We start from the raw sequence: 12,811 nt of genomic DNA, 5'->3' as shown, positions 1-12,811 counted from the left end.
GCACTGGGAAACCAAAAAAATTCATGTGACTTGCTATATTGCAATATTTGCTTTAATGCAGTAGTATGGAACTGAACCCACAATATCTCCAAGGTATTCCTGCATAGGTATTACCACTGACCTTCCCTCCTCCTATCAAACTGTCTTGCTCTCTAGGACTTAATTTGATTTTCTTTTAACTAGTGCACCATTTGTTTCTAGACCATTCAAAATTCTTCTTGAATACATGTCTATTTTTCAAGAGAAACAGCTTTTAGCTTACACTGCCTTCAAAAATATAACCAATCTCTTCGAAAAACACCAAACCTCTCATCATACTTTAAAAACAGTTAATCTAAAAACTAGTATAGGGCTTCCCTGGTGGCACAGTGGTTGAGAGTCCACCTGCCGATGTAGGGGACACGGGATCGTGCCCCGGTCCAGGAAGATCCCATATGCCGCGGAGCGGCTGGGCCTGTGAGCCATGGCCGCTGAGCCTGTGCGTCCGGAGCCTGTGCTCCGCAACGGGAGAGGCCACAACAGTGAGAGGCCCGCGTACTGCAAAAAAAAAAAAAACAACAACAAAAAAAACTAGTATAGCTTTTTAAAAAATGCAATTAAAACCTGAGCCTACTGTCTTGACATTTCAACGTCATATCTGCAAAATTTAAACTCTTGCTTCTCCTCCTGACACTTGTTCCTGTTGTTAACTATCCTTAAATGCTATAGATTCATTTCAGGGTCATAAACACTTGTGCTTTTCTCTCCTCATCAGCAGAATCTAATTCACATATATTTTAAATTTCTTAGTTGGGAAAAAAAGGCTTTTCAGGAATCACTGACCAAGCTTACAGCAGGTGTGTAATCAGTAAAGACTCTTACCATCCGCTTCTAGGCAGTGGAGAACACACAGGAAGCACAGCACACAGTGTGTCCCAGATTCCAAAGTGGAGTGGAGAAAAGAAAGATTATTCCCTTGTTTTGTTTTTGGTTTTAAAAGAAACTTAAGATTAACTATAATTAGTTGAAATGTACTGGCTTTTCAAAATCTAAGAACAATGATCAATTACTAATCTTTGGTTTTATAATTTTCCTAAAAGTTAACATCAAAGTTGACTGAATTGATTTTTAAAAACAACACATATACCGAAATTCCAATGGATAATGAGTTTTGATAAGTGCCTAGCTTTATCTCTGCTTTCACCAAATGCCTGAAGGCTGGCAGGAATCAAATATTATAGCTGTCAAATACATTGTATTATGTTTTCATTCAACAATACAATGGTACAGTTCATCCCTTCTTGTTAATCTCCAAGCTTATTTAAACAGAAGGGCAAAAGACAAACATTTTTATGTATGTAAATTATATCTCAATAAAGCTTTTTCAATCAATAAAAACCATTTATATAGGCACTTTATGCTAGACCATCTTATCAGATGGCAGCTGACCATTCAGGATTCTGAGTTTATTTTGCTAAGGTAAAAAGGCAAATTCAAAGGTGTTGGTCACAGGTGCCTGCATCCCTGAGCCATGCAAGTCATACCTGGAACATCTGAGAAGACCTGACAGCAGATATCTGGACTAGGACAAAACTCTGACTAGCAAATGACTCAAATGAAAATGAAGTCTCCAGTTTTAAAATCAGGTGAAGCAAACAAAGGAAAGTAAGTTAAAAAAAAAATCAAGCTGATACAGGGAAGAGGTGATGAGGAGAAATCTGATGAAGATAGTAAATACAGGAAAACACCACTGCAAGATACTAAGAGGACATGTGAATCAACAGAATTAAGGTTACAAAGGAAGCCTGCTTAAATAGATACAGTATTATCACACTGAAACATATCTGAATCAAAAACCAAAATGTCAAGGGCTTAGGGGGAAAAAACTTCTCTAACGGATGTCCTTCGAACATGAAATGCACCAGCTGATCCCTAAGGACAGTGGTATCAGTATGTGCCATGCAATGTGGCTTGACCCTAAGAAATCCAGAAACAGTGCTAAGTCACTCACAGTGCACACCTACACAGACACCTACTCCTCTTCCACCTAGAAACCTTTCAGGCCCTTCCACAGACTGAGCCCTAGGGCCACTCGTTAGGGCCCTCTTGAGTCTGTCCCTCTTGGCCTTGGCTGTCTATGCCTCTATTTTTCCTTCCTGAACCAGAGTCAGAAGTCCTAAACACCACCCTACCTCTCTCTAGTATCTTTCTCCCTTAACCTCTCAAAATGAAAGTTAAATAGAACCACAGAAGAATGAACCAGTCTCTTCTCTGACCCAAGCCTCCCTGTAGAGGGTGGAATGAGAAGAGAAGAACACTTAGGGTGTTCCTTTATGGTGGTCTCTTGCTTCCACAGCCAGCCACCCAAGATTCACTTCTCATCCATCACTCCAAATCTGCAAGAAGAATGAGGCCAAACCCAATAATAGCCCCCCAGCATCTAAAATATCTAGCTTCTCTTTTCTTGACCTCCTCCAAGACAGACATCAGGTATCACATGGACCCATGTGACAGCTCCCAGAGAAGACTGTTGCCCACTGCTTTGTAAACTGCAAGCATGTGGGAGAGTAGGAATAATGGTGTTGATAAATAACTTTAAATAAACCCAGTTTTTGCTTCAGATTTACAGTTCAACAAGTAACATCCAAGAAGCTTGAGACAAATCTGATATCTTGTAGTGATCTATAATGAGAGGGGTAGTGATGAATGAACCCATGGAGGACGAGACAGTCTGCAGCCACCTGTACCACTATAATATACCAACAAACAGCTTGACAACATCACCTTCTATACCTACTCAAGGATAAACTACATCTTGATTCACGACAGCTAAAGTGGAAAAGAGTATGCATTAAGGGAAGGTGGTGTCTAAGGAAGCCAAAGGCCACAAGAATAAAAGACCAGACACTATTAAGAAACTGACTCAAAGCAACTACTTGATGTTTGGAGGATCTAATACCACTTGCAAGCTCTGGTATGAAGAAATACTAGCAACACATATGAGTTAAACACTGCTGCATTCAAGAAAACATGAAGATCCATGTCACAAATAAATCAAAGATCTCAAGTATCCATCTGAAGACCTCTCCCTTTTACCCAGATCTCACAACTCACATGAGGTTTAAATACTGTGGGATCCTCTCACCCATGAAACCAAGGAAATCACTGAGGACTCTATAGGCCAAGCAGCCGGAAAGCATTAAAGGAAATACCTTCTATAATAGGGATTTCCTAGCTGTATCTGGTGAAGTGGTTTAAACTCTGGAACCTAACCGTCCTTTATAATAAATATGGTATTTAAAAACCTATGGGGCTTCCCTGGTGGCGCAGTGGTTGAGAGTCCGCCTGCCGATGCAGGGGACACGGGTTCGTGCCCCGGTCTGGGAAGATCCCACATGCCGCGGAGCGGCTGGGCCCGTGAGCCATGGCCGCTGAGCCTGGGCGTCCGGAGCCTGTCCTCCGCAAAGGGAGAGGCCACTACAGTGAGAGGCCCGCGTACCGCAAAAAAAAAAAAAAAAAAAAAAAAAAAACCTATGGTACTGCTTCTGGTTTCTAGGCACATAAGAAGCTAGAAGTTGCCACTCCACCTTAACAAGTAAAAAGCTGAACAACTAAAAAGATCAGTAACTCTTCTTAGATTCGACAGAGAAGTGGGGTGACAGGGCAAACCACTGCCCCCAAATTGGAGAAATACAGAGAATTGCAACTTGCCAGAGCATAAACCCAGAAACACAAACCTCCACAGGAACCAGTACCAAGGCAGGAAAACCTGAACTGTAACTGACCAGTGGCTGGAGACAATTCTGAGCAAAGTCTGAGAGAGAAAAACTTCTGAGGCCAGTCATCAGGGCCCCCACACATTTATGAGTTTTACCTCTGGAACTTGACCTGGTTCTGGTGGTGAATATTGGAGAAAAATCCCCTAGTGCTTCTGGCAGGGGGAAGAGAAAAGGTAACATTTTGAAATACATCACAGCATTCTGTTCTTAACAAGGGCTACCCTAAGGAGAAACTATTTAACCAGAGCTTGAACTGCTGAAGGAAGGGAAATACCCAATTCCAGCCCACTCTAGCCATCTATACCATCAAAAGGAGGTGGAAAAAAATGAGATGTGTGAAGTTCACAGTACAGAGGTACAGACTTGTTAAAAGACTAAGACCTAGTTATAAGACTAAAAAATGCTTCCCCTTCCTCCACATCTTACCACCACATTCTAAAGGCCTACAACAGTTCCTTTTATCCAGCACATCATGTCCAGCTATCAAGAAAAATTACAAGGGACTTCCCTGGTGGCACAGTGGTTAAGAATCCACCTGCCAATGCAGGGGACATGGATTCATCGCTGGTCTGGGAGGATCCCATATGTCACAGAGCAACTAAGCCTGTGTGCCACAATTACTGAGCCTGCACTCTAGAGCCCGTGAGCCACAACTACTAAAGCCCACGCACCTAGAGCCCGTGCTCCGCAACAAGAGAAGCTACCACAGTGAGAAGCCCACACACATGGGCTTCTAGAGAAAGCCCATGCACAGCAACGAAGACCCAAGGCAGCCAAAAAGAAAGGAAGGGAGGAGAGGGGAGGCAAGGCAAGGGGAGGGGAGGGGAGGAAAAATTACAAGACATACTAAAAGGAAAAGAAAAACACAGTTTGAAGAGACAATGTAAGCATCAGAACCAGACTCAGATATGGGAAGGATTAACAGACCAGGAATTTAAAACATCTATGATTAAGATGCTAAGGGCAGGGCTTCCCCGGTGGCGCAGTGGTTGAGAGTCCGCCTGCCGATGCAGGGGACATGGGTTCGTGCCCCAGTCCGGGAAGATCCCACATGCCACGGAGTGGCTGGGCCCATGAGCCATGGCCGCTGAGCCTGTGCGTCCGGAGCCTATGTTCCACAACGGGAGAGGCCACAACAGTGAGAGGCCCGCGTACCACAAAAAAAAAAAAAAAAAAAAAGATGCTAAGCGCTCTCTAATGAATTAAGTAGACAGCATGCAAGAATAGATGGACAACAGAAGCAGAGAGATGGAAGTTCTAAGAACCAAAAAGAAATGCTAGCAATCAAAAAAATACTGTGACAGAAATGAAGAATGCTTTTGATGGGATTTCTTAGTGGATGGACATTGCTAAGGAAAGAATCTCTGAGCATGAGGATATCTCAATAGATACCACCAAAACTAAAAAGCAAAGAGAACAAAGACTGAAAGACACAGAACAGAATATCCAATAACAACTGTGGGATAACTACAAAAGGCATAACATACATGTAGTGGAAATTCTAGAAGCAGAAGAAAAAAAAAGAACAGAAGAGATACTTGAAACAATAATGACTGAAAATGTCCCCCAAATTAATGTCAGATACCAAACCAAAGATCCAGGAAGCTCTGAGAAAACTGAGCAGGATAAATGCCCAAAAAGACCCCACACCTAGTGACATCATTTTTTAAACTACAGAAAATCAAAGATAAAGAATAAATCCTGAAAGAAACCAGAGGGGAAAAACATCTTACCTATAGAGGAACAAAGAAAAAAATTACACCCAATGTGTCCTCCAAAACCAGGAAAGCAAGAAGAGAGTGGAATGGAGTATTAAAAATGTTGAGAGGGCTTCCCTGGTGGCGCAGTGGTTGAGAATCTGCCTGCTAATGCAGGGGACAGGGGTTCGAACACTGGTCTGGGAAGATCCCACATGCTGCGGAGCAACTAGGCCCGTGAGCCACAACTGCTGAGCCTGCACATCTGGAGCCTGTGCTCCGCAACAAGAGAGGCCGCGATAGTGAGAGGCCCGCGCACCACGATGAAGAGTGGCCACCGCTTGCCACAACTAGAGAAAGCCCTCGCACAGAAACGAAGACCCAACAGAGCCAAAAATAAAAATAAATAAATTAAAAAAAAAAAAATTGTTGAGAGACCAAAACCACCAACCTATAATTCCATACCATGTGAAAGTATCCTTCAAAAGTGAAGGAGAGCAACTTCCCTGGTGGTCCAGTGGGTAAGACTCTGCGCTCCCAACGCACGGGGCCTGGGTTTGATCCCTGGTCGGGGAACTAGATTCCGCATGTTGCAACTAAGAGTCCGCATGCCTCAACTAAGAAGTTTGTGTGCCACAACTAAGAAGTCCGCACGCTGCAGAGAAGATCCCACGTGCCACAACTAAGACCTAGCACAGCCTAAATAAATTTTTAAAAAGTGAAGGAAAAATACTTTTTCAGACAAACAAAAACAGAGAATTTGTTGCCAGTAAACCTGTTTTGCAAGAAATGTTAAAAGAGGGCTTCCCTGGTGGCTCAGTGGTTAAGAATCCACCTGCCAATGCAGGGGACACGGGTTCGAGCCCTGGTCTGGGAAGATCCCACATGCCACAGAGCAACTAAGCCCATGCACCACAACTACTGAGCCTATGTGCCACAAGTACTGAAACCCACGTGCTTAGAGCCCGTGCTCTGCAACAAGAAGCCACAACGTTGAGAAGCCCGCGCACCACAATTAAAAGTAGCCCCCACTTGCCACAACTAGAGGAAGCCCGCGTGCAGCAAAGAAGACCCAACACAGCCATAAATAAATAAATATAGATAGATAGAAATGGTAAAAGAAATTCTTCGGAGAGAAGGAAAAAAGTTAGAAACTCTGAATATATTAAGGAAGAGCACTGGATAAGGAATAAGTGAAGGTAGAATAAACATTTTTCTTATTCTTAACTGATCTTTGTTCAAAATAATAGTAGTTTGTTTAAAATAATACTACCAACAATGTATTCAATTATGTTTGCTTTTATATAAGTAAAATGAATGACAGCAATGAAACAAGGGATAGGAGGAAAGAATTAGGACTACAGATTTTGTTATCATAAGTTACTTGCACTATTCATGAAGAGATACAGTGCTATTTGAAAGTGGACTTGGATTACTTGTAAATGTACACTGCAACCTCTAGGGTAACCACTAAAGAAAGTTTAAAAAAAAAGGTATAATATGCTAATAAAGAAGAGAGGGGAATCCTATAAAATACTCAATTAAAACCACAGAAAGGAATTCCCTGGCAGTCCAGTGGTTAGGACTCTGTGCTTTCAGTGCCCTGGGCCAGGGTTCAATACCCGGTTGGGGAACTAAGATCTCGTGAGCTGCACAGCGTGTCCAAACAAACAAACAAAAAAACACAAAACGCAGAAGAAGAATGGAAGACAAAAACAGGAGCAAAGAACAAATAGAAAAAGTAACAAATATGGTAGATGTTAATCCTACTATATCAATAATTACTTTGAATGTCAATGTTCCAAATGCATCAATTAAAAGAGAGACATAATCAGAGTGGATCAATAAATAAGACTCAACTACATGTTGTCTATAAGAAACCCACTTTATATATAGATTAAAACTAAATGGTCATGGGACTTCCCTGGCAGTCCAGTGGTTAAGACTTAACATTCCAACGTAGGGTGTGCGGGTTCGATCCCTGGTCGGGATGCTAAAATCCCACATGCCTCTCGGCCAAAAAACCAAAACATAAAACAGGAGTGATATTCTAACAAATTCAATAAAGACTTTAAAAATGGTCCACATCAAAAAAAAAATCTTAAAAAAAAAAACTAACTGGACAGAGAAATCTATACCATGCTAACATGAATCAAAAGCAAGCCAGGGTAGGGAACTTCCTAGTGGTCCAGTAGTTAGGACTTCACAGTTTCACTGCTGAGGTGCCGGGTTCGATCCCTGGTCGGGGAACTAAGATCCCACAAGGCATGTGGTGCCACCAAAAAACAAAAAGAGAGAAAGAAAGAAAGAAAGCCAGGGTAGCTATATTAATTTCAGACAAAGTATCTCACACCAAGGAAAGTTACTAGACATAAAGAAAGGCATTAGGGCCTCCCTGGTGGCGCAGTGGTTAAGAATCCACCTGCCAATGCGGGAGATACGGGTTTGAGCCCTGGTCCAGGAAGATCCCACATGCTGTGGAGCAACTAAGCCCGTGCGCCACAACTACTGAGCCTGCGCTCTAGAGCCCGTGAGCCACAACTACTGAGCCCACGTGCCACAACTACTGAAGCCCCCACACCTAGAGCCCATGCTCCACAAGAGAAGCCACTGCAGTGAGAAGCCTGCGCACCACAACGAAGGGTAGTCCCCACTCGCTGCAACTAGAGAAAGCCTGCGCGCAGCAATGAAGACCCAACGCACCCAAAAATAATAAATAAATAAACACGAAATGTTAGTTCTTTTAAAAAAGAAAAAAAGGCATTATATGGGAAACAAAATGAAAAGACAAGCTACAGACTAGGAGAAAATATTTGCAAATGATGCGACAAACAAGGGCTTCATTTCCAAAATATACATACAGCTCAATATCAAAAAAACAAACAACCCAATCAAAAAATGGGCAGAAGACCTAAACAGACATCTCTGCAAAGACATACAGATGGCCAACAGGCACATGAAATGATGCTCAACATCACTAATTATTAGAGAAATGAAAATCAAAACTACAATGAGGTATCACCTCACACCAGTCAGAATGGCCATCATCAAAAAGTCTACAAAGAATAAATGCTGGCGAGGATGTAGAGAAAAGGGAACCCTCCTGCACTGTTGGTGCAGCCACTATGGAGAACAGTATGAAGGTTCCTTAAAAAACTAAAAACAGGGACTTCCCTGGTGGTCCAGTGGTAAAGAATCCGCCTTACAATGCAGGGGACGCGGGTTTGATCCCTAGTTGGAGAACTAGGATCCCACATGCCGCGAGACAACTAAGCCTGCACGCCACAACTACTGAGCTCGTGCACCTCAACGAGAGAGCCCACACGCTCTAGAGCCCGTGTGCCACAACTACAGAGCCCATGCACCCTGTAGCCTGCACACCACAACTAGAGAAAACCCGCACACCAACTAGAGAGAAGTCCGCGCACCACAACAAAAGATCCTGTATGCCTCAACGAAGATCCCGTGTGCCACAACGAAGACCCAATGCAGCCAAAAACAAATTAAATACATAAATAAAAAATAAATCTTGGGCTTCCCTGGTGGCGCAGTGGTTGAGAGTCCACCTGCCGATGCAGGGGACACTGGTTCATGCCCTGGTCCACGAAGATCCCACATGCCGCGGAGCGGTGGGGCCTGTGAGCCATGGCCACTGAGCCTGCATGTCCGGAGCCTGTGCTCTGCAACGGGAGAGGCCACAACAGTGAGAGGCCTGCGTACCGCAAAAAAAAAAAAAGAAATCTTAAAAAAAAGAAAAAAACCCTGAAAACAGAGTCACCGTGTGACCCAGCAATCCCACTCCTGGGCATATATCCAGAAAAGATGAAAATTCTAATTCAAAAAGATACATGTGCCGCAATATTCATTCATAGCAGCACTATTTACAACAGCCAAGACATGGAAGCAACGTAAGTATGGCCATCAAAAGATGAATGGATAAAGAAGATGTGGTACACATTTACAATGGAATATTACTGAGCCATAAAAAAGAACAAAATCCCATGTGCAGCAACACAGATGGACCTAGAGATTATCATACTAAGTGAAGTAAGTCAGAAAAAGACAAATATCATGACCTATCATATCACTTACATGTGGAATCTAAAAAAAAGATAAAAATGAACTTATTTACAAAACAGAAACAGACTCACAGACACAGAAAACAAACTTTACAGTTACCAAAGGGGAAAGGGTGGAGGATAAATTAGGAGTTCGGGATTAATATATATACACTACTATATAGAAAACAGATAAACAATAAGGAACTACTGTATAAGCAAAGGGAATTATATTCAATATCTTGTAATAACCTATAATAGAAAAGAATCTGAAAAAGAATATATATATATATATATTAAATATATATATCACTAAATATCAATGAATCACTTTACTGTCCACCTGAAACTAACACAACACTTTAAATCAACTATACTTCAAAAAACCAAAACAAAACTGCAAGACCTAAATTCCTTTCCACTCAAAAAAATCTTAAAACACACATTTTGATTGTTCAACTAAAGGAATAAATGTCTATTAATTTTTTAATTAAATAGTGAGACCACTACATATCTATTAAAATGACCAAAATTTGCAAAACACCAACAGCACCTAATGCAGGTGAGTACATAGAGCAACAGGAACTTTCATTCATTGATGACAAATGCAAAATGGTACAGCCACTCTGGTAGACAGTTTTGCAGTTTCTTATAAAACTAAACATAATTTTACTATATGATCCAACAATAACACTTCTTGGTATTTACACAAAGGAGTTGAAAACTGACGTCCACACAAAAACCTGCACACAGTACACAATATGTTGATTTTTTTTTTTTTGAGGTATTTTTTTGAGTTGATACAGGAGCTTTATTCTGAATTGCCAAAACTTTATTCAGATTACTCCAGAATGTAATTGCCAAAACTATTCAACACTGCAATGAAGATGTCCTTCAGTAGATAAATGAATAAATAAACTGTGGTACACCCAAACAATGGAATAGTATTCAGCATTAAAATGAAATGAGCTACCAAGTCATGAGAAGATATGAAACAAACTTAAATGTATATTACTCAATGAAAGAAGCACATCTGAAAAGGCTACATTCTGTATGATTCCAATTATATGACACTCTGGAAAAGGCAAAACTATAGAGACAGTAAAAAGATCAGTGGTTGTCAGGGGCTGAGGAGAGGGAGGAATGAATCTGTGGAGCACAGTGGATTTTTAGCGCAGTGAAACTACTATGTACAATACTACAACGGTGGATACACTTCACGTTTGTCCAAACCACAGAATGTGTAACACCAAGAATGAACCTTAATGTAAACTATGGACTCTGAGCAATAATGATGTGTCAGTGTAGGTTCATCATTTGTAACAAATGTACCACTGTGCTGTGGGATGTTGATAATGGGGGAGGCTATGCATACAGGGACAGTGCATTTATGGGAAATCTCTGTACCTTCTGCTCAATTTTGCTGTGAACCTAAACCTGCTCTAAAAAATAAAGTCTATCCAAGAAAAAACAAAAACTATTGTACTGAGGATGTCATTTTCAGTAAAGTGCTTTATAAAATAATATCCCCATGGTATCCAACAAGGATCATGACTATCTTCATCTGTGTGTGAGGAGAGAGGGAAGACAGAGCTGGGAAACTGCCCCCTAAGAGGGCATCCCACGAGGGAAGCACTGGCACAGGATGCCTCTGGGTCAAGAAGTAAGCCCTGCAGAAGGCTCTGCTCTGATCCCACAGTGACCACTAACCCCAAATACATACAAGTCTCCTCTCCTCACTCTGCTCAGAAACCCATTTCCTGGGATTATGAATTATCTCTGAGCTCTAATAAAATGCATACTTAGCCAGTTAGAACATTCTACCAGAGACAGTGGCGATCAAGAGAGTATACACAGAGGACTGTAAGGTGAGTCTGTTTTAGCTTGTTGATTCCAGGTGACAGGGTTTACTCAAGGATTCAATTTAGAGGAGAAAGTAGAGGTTCATAACCTATGAAGCCCGATAGCGGAACACATACCTAAATCTCAAACTGGCAAAACAAATCATCCTTGCTTAGTCAGTACTAAGTTCTGTCAGAAAAAAACATGAGTCACTGGCCCACAGTATTAGACTTGCACAAAAAAAATACTTTTAAAATTATCACTTTCAAAAATTTTGCTCTTAAAAATTATTTTAAGTCTTAAGTACAAGCTGCTGGGGAAGAATGCTAACAGAAAGCTATTCCATTAGCCCTAACCATTGAGCATGATTTACCAAAGAATAGGGGAGAGGTGAGGATGAGAGAGCAATGGCAGGGCAAAAAGAAGAAAGTGTGCTTCCTCTTGTCCTATGGTGGCCCCTGCCCTCACTCAGGGCACTTCTGTGCCCTTTAAGAGGATATAGAGCACCAAGACCAAGCAACACCATAGTGGAAGAAAAAACAGAAATGAATCCAAGATCTGGAAAAAAGATATCTTATCTGTTTTATTATCTACAACAAAAATGTAAAAACCTAGTCATTCGTTTTCAACTTTATATTACTCAGCAATAAACATTTCTCAGATTTGTCTAGAGAATTGGGCCAAGAGAATATATGCTTAGAAAAAGAATGTGGTGTGAGCCTAGTAGACAGGAAAGATCTGCTGAAATTCAGAAGTTTAAGAACTCTTCATAACTGACATCAACTGACACACCACACAGACAAGCACCTAGCATAATGTGACCATAAATTAAAATCCCCTATAAAAAACGAAAAGCTGGGGCTTCCCTGGTGGCACAGTGGTTGAGAGTCCGCCTGCCGATGCAGGGGACGCAGGTTCGTGCCCCAGTCCGGGAAGATCCCACATGCCACGGAGCGGCTGGGCCCGTGAGCCATGGCCGCTGAGCCTGTGTGTCCGGAGCCTGTGCTCCGCAACAGGAGAGGCCATAACAGTGAGAGGCCCGCGTACCACCAAAAAAAAAAAAAAGGAAAAGCTAAGATTCTGAGACATGATACCATCTACCCACATTTTATAAATGTTTAATTTCTCAAAAGCATCAATATCTTCTCTTTCCCTGTAAGCTCCATTCTATACTCTGAAAATAGACTATGCCATAAAACTGAGAAAATGCAAACCGGAACTTTATAGAGATTAAGCCATTTCTATGATCCAGCTCAGCAGAGTGACTTTTTGGTTTTGTACTGACATTGAGAAAATGGGGGCCTGCTTATCCTGAAGCCAGACAGGGCACTGGTTCTGAGGATGAGTACAAGGAAATCTCTAAAACAAAATCAGAGATTGCTGACCTGCAAATTAATCTATAAATGGAACTCACAGGACTAACAGATACTGCTTAAAGTCTTGTAATAATAAAAAT

At 41.6% G+C, this 12,811-nt stretch overlaps 1 protein-coding gene across 1 annotated transcript in view; it reads right to left on the bottom strand.

Moving 5' to 3' along the window:
* The window catches only part of DCAF1 (DDB1 and CUL4 associated factor 1), an 84,228-nt gene that overhangs the window by 9,988 nt on the left and 61,429 nt on the right, over nucleotides 1-12,811 (bottom strand). The gene's annotated exons all lie outside the window — the stretch shown is intronic.

Source organism: Phocoena phocoena, chromosome 10 (assembly GCF_963924675.1).
Source record: "Phocoena phocoena chromosome 10, mPhoPho1.1, whole genome shotgun sequence".
In the NCBI taxonomy this organism is placed as follows: Eukaryota; Metazoa; Chordata; class Mammalia; order Artiodactyla; family Phocoenidae; genus Phocoena; species Phocoena phocoena.
The sequence above is the reverse complement of the archived record's forward strand: the minus strand, read 5'-3'. Positions and strand labels throughout refer to the sequence as shown.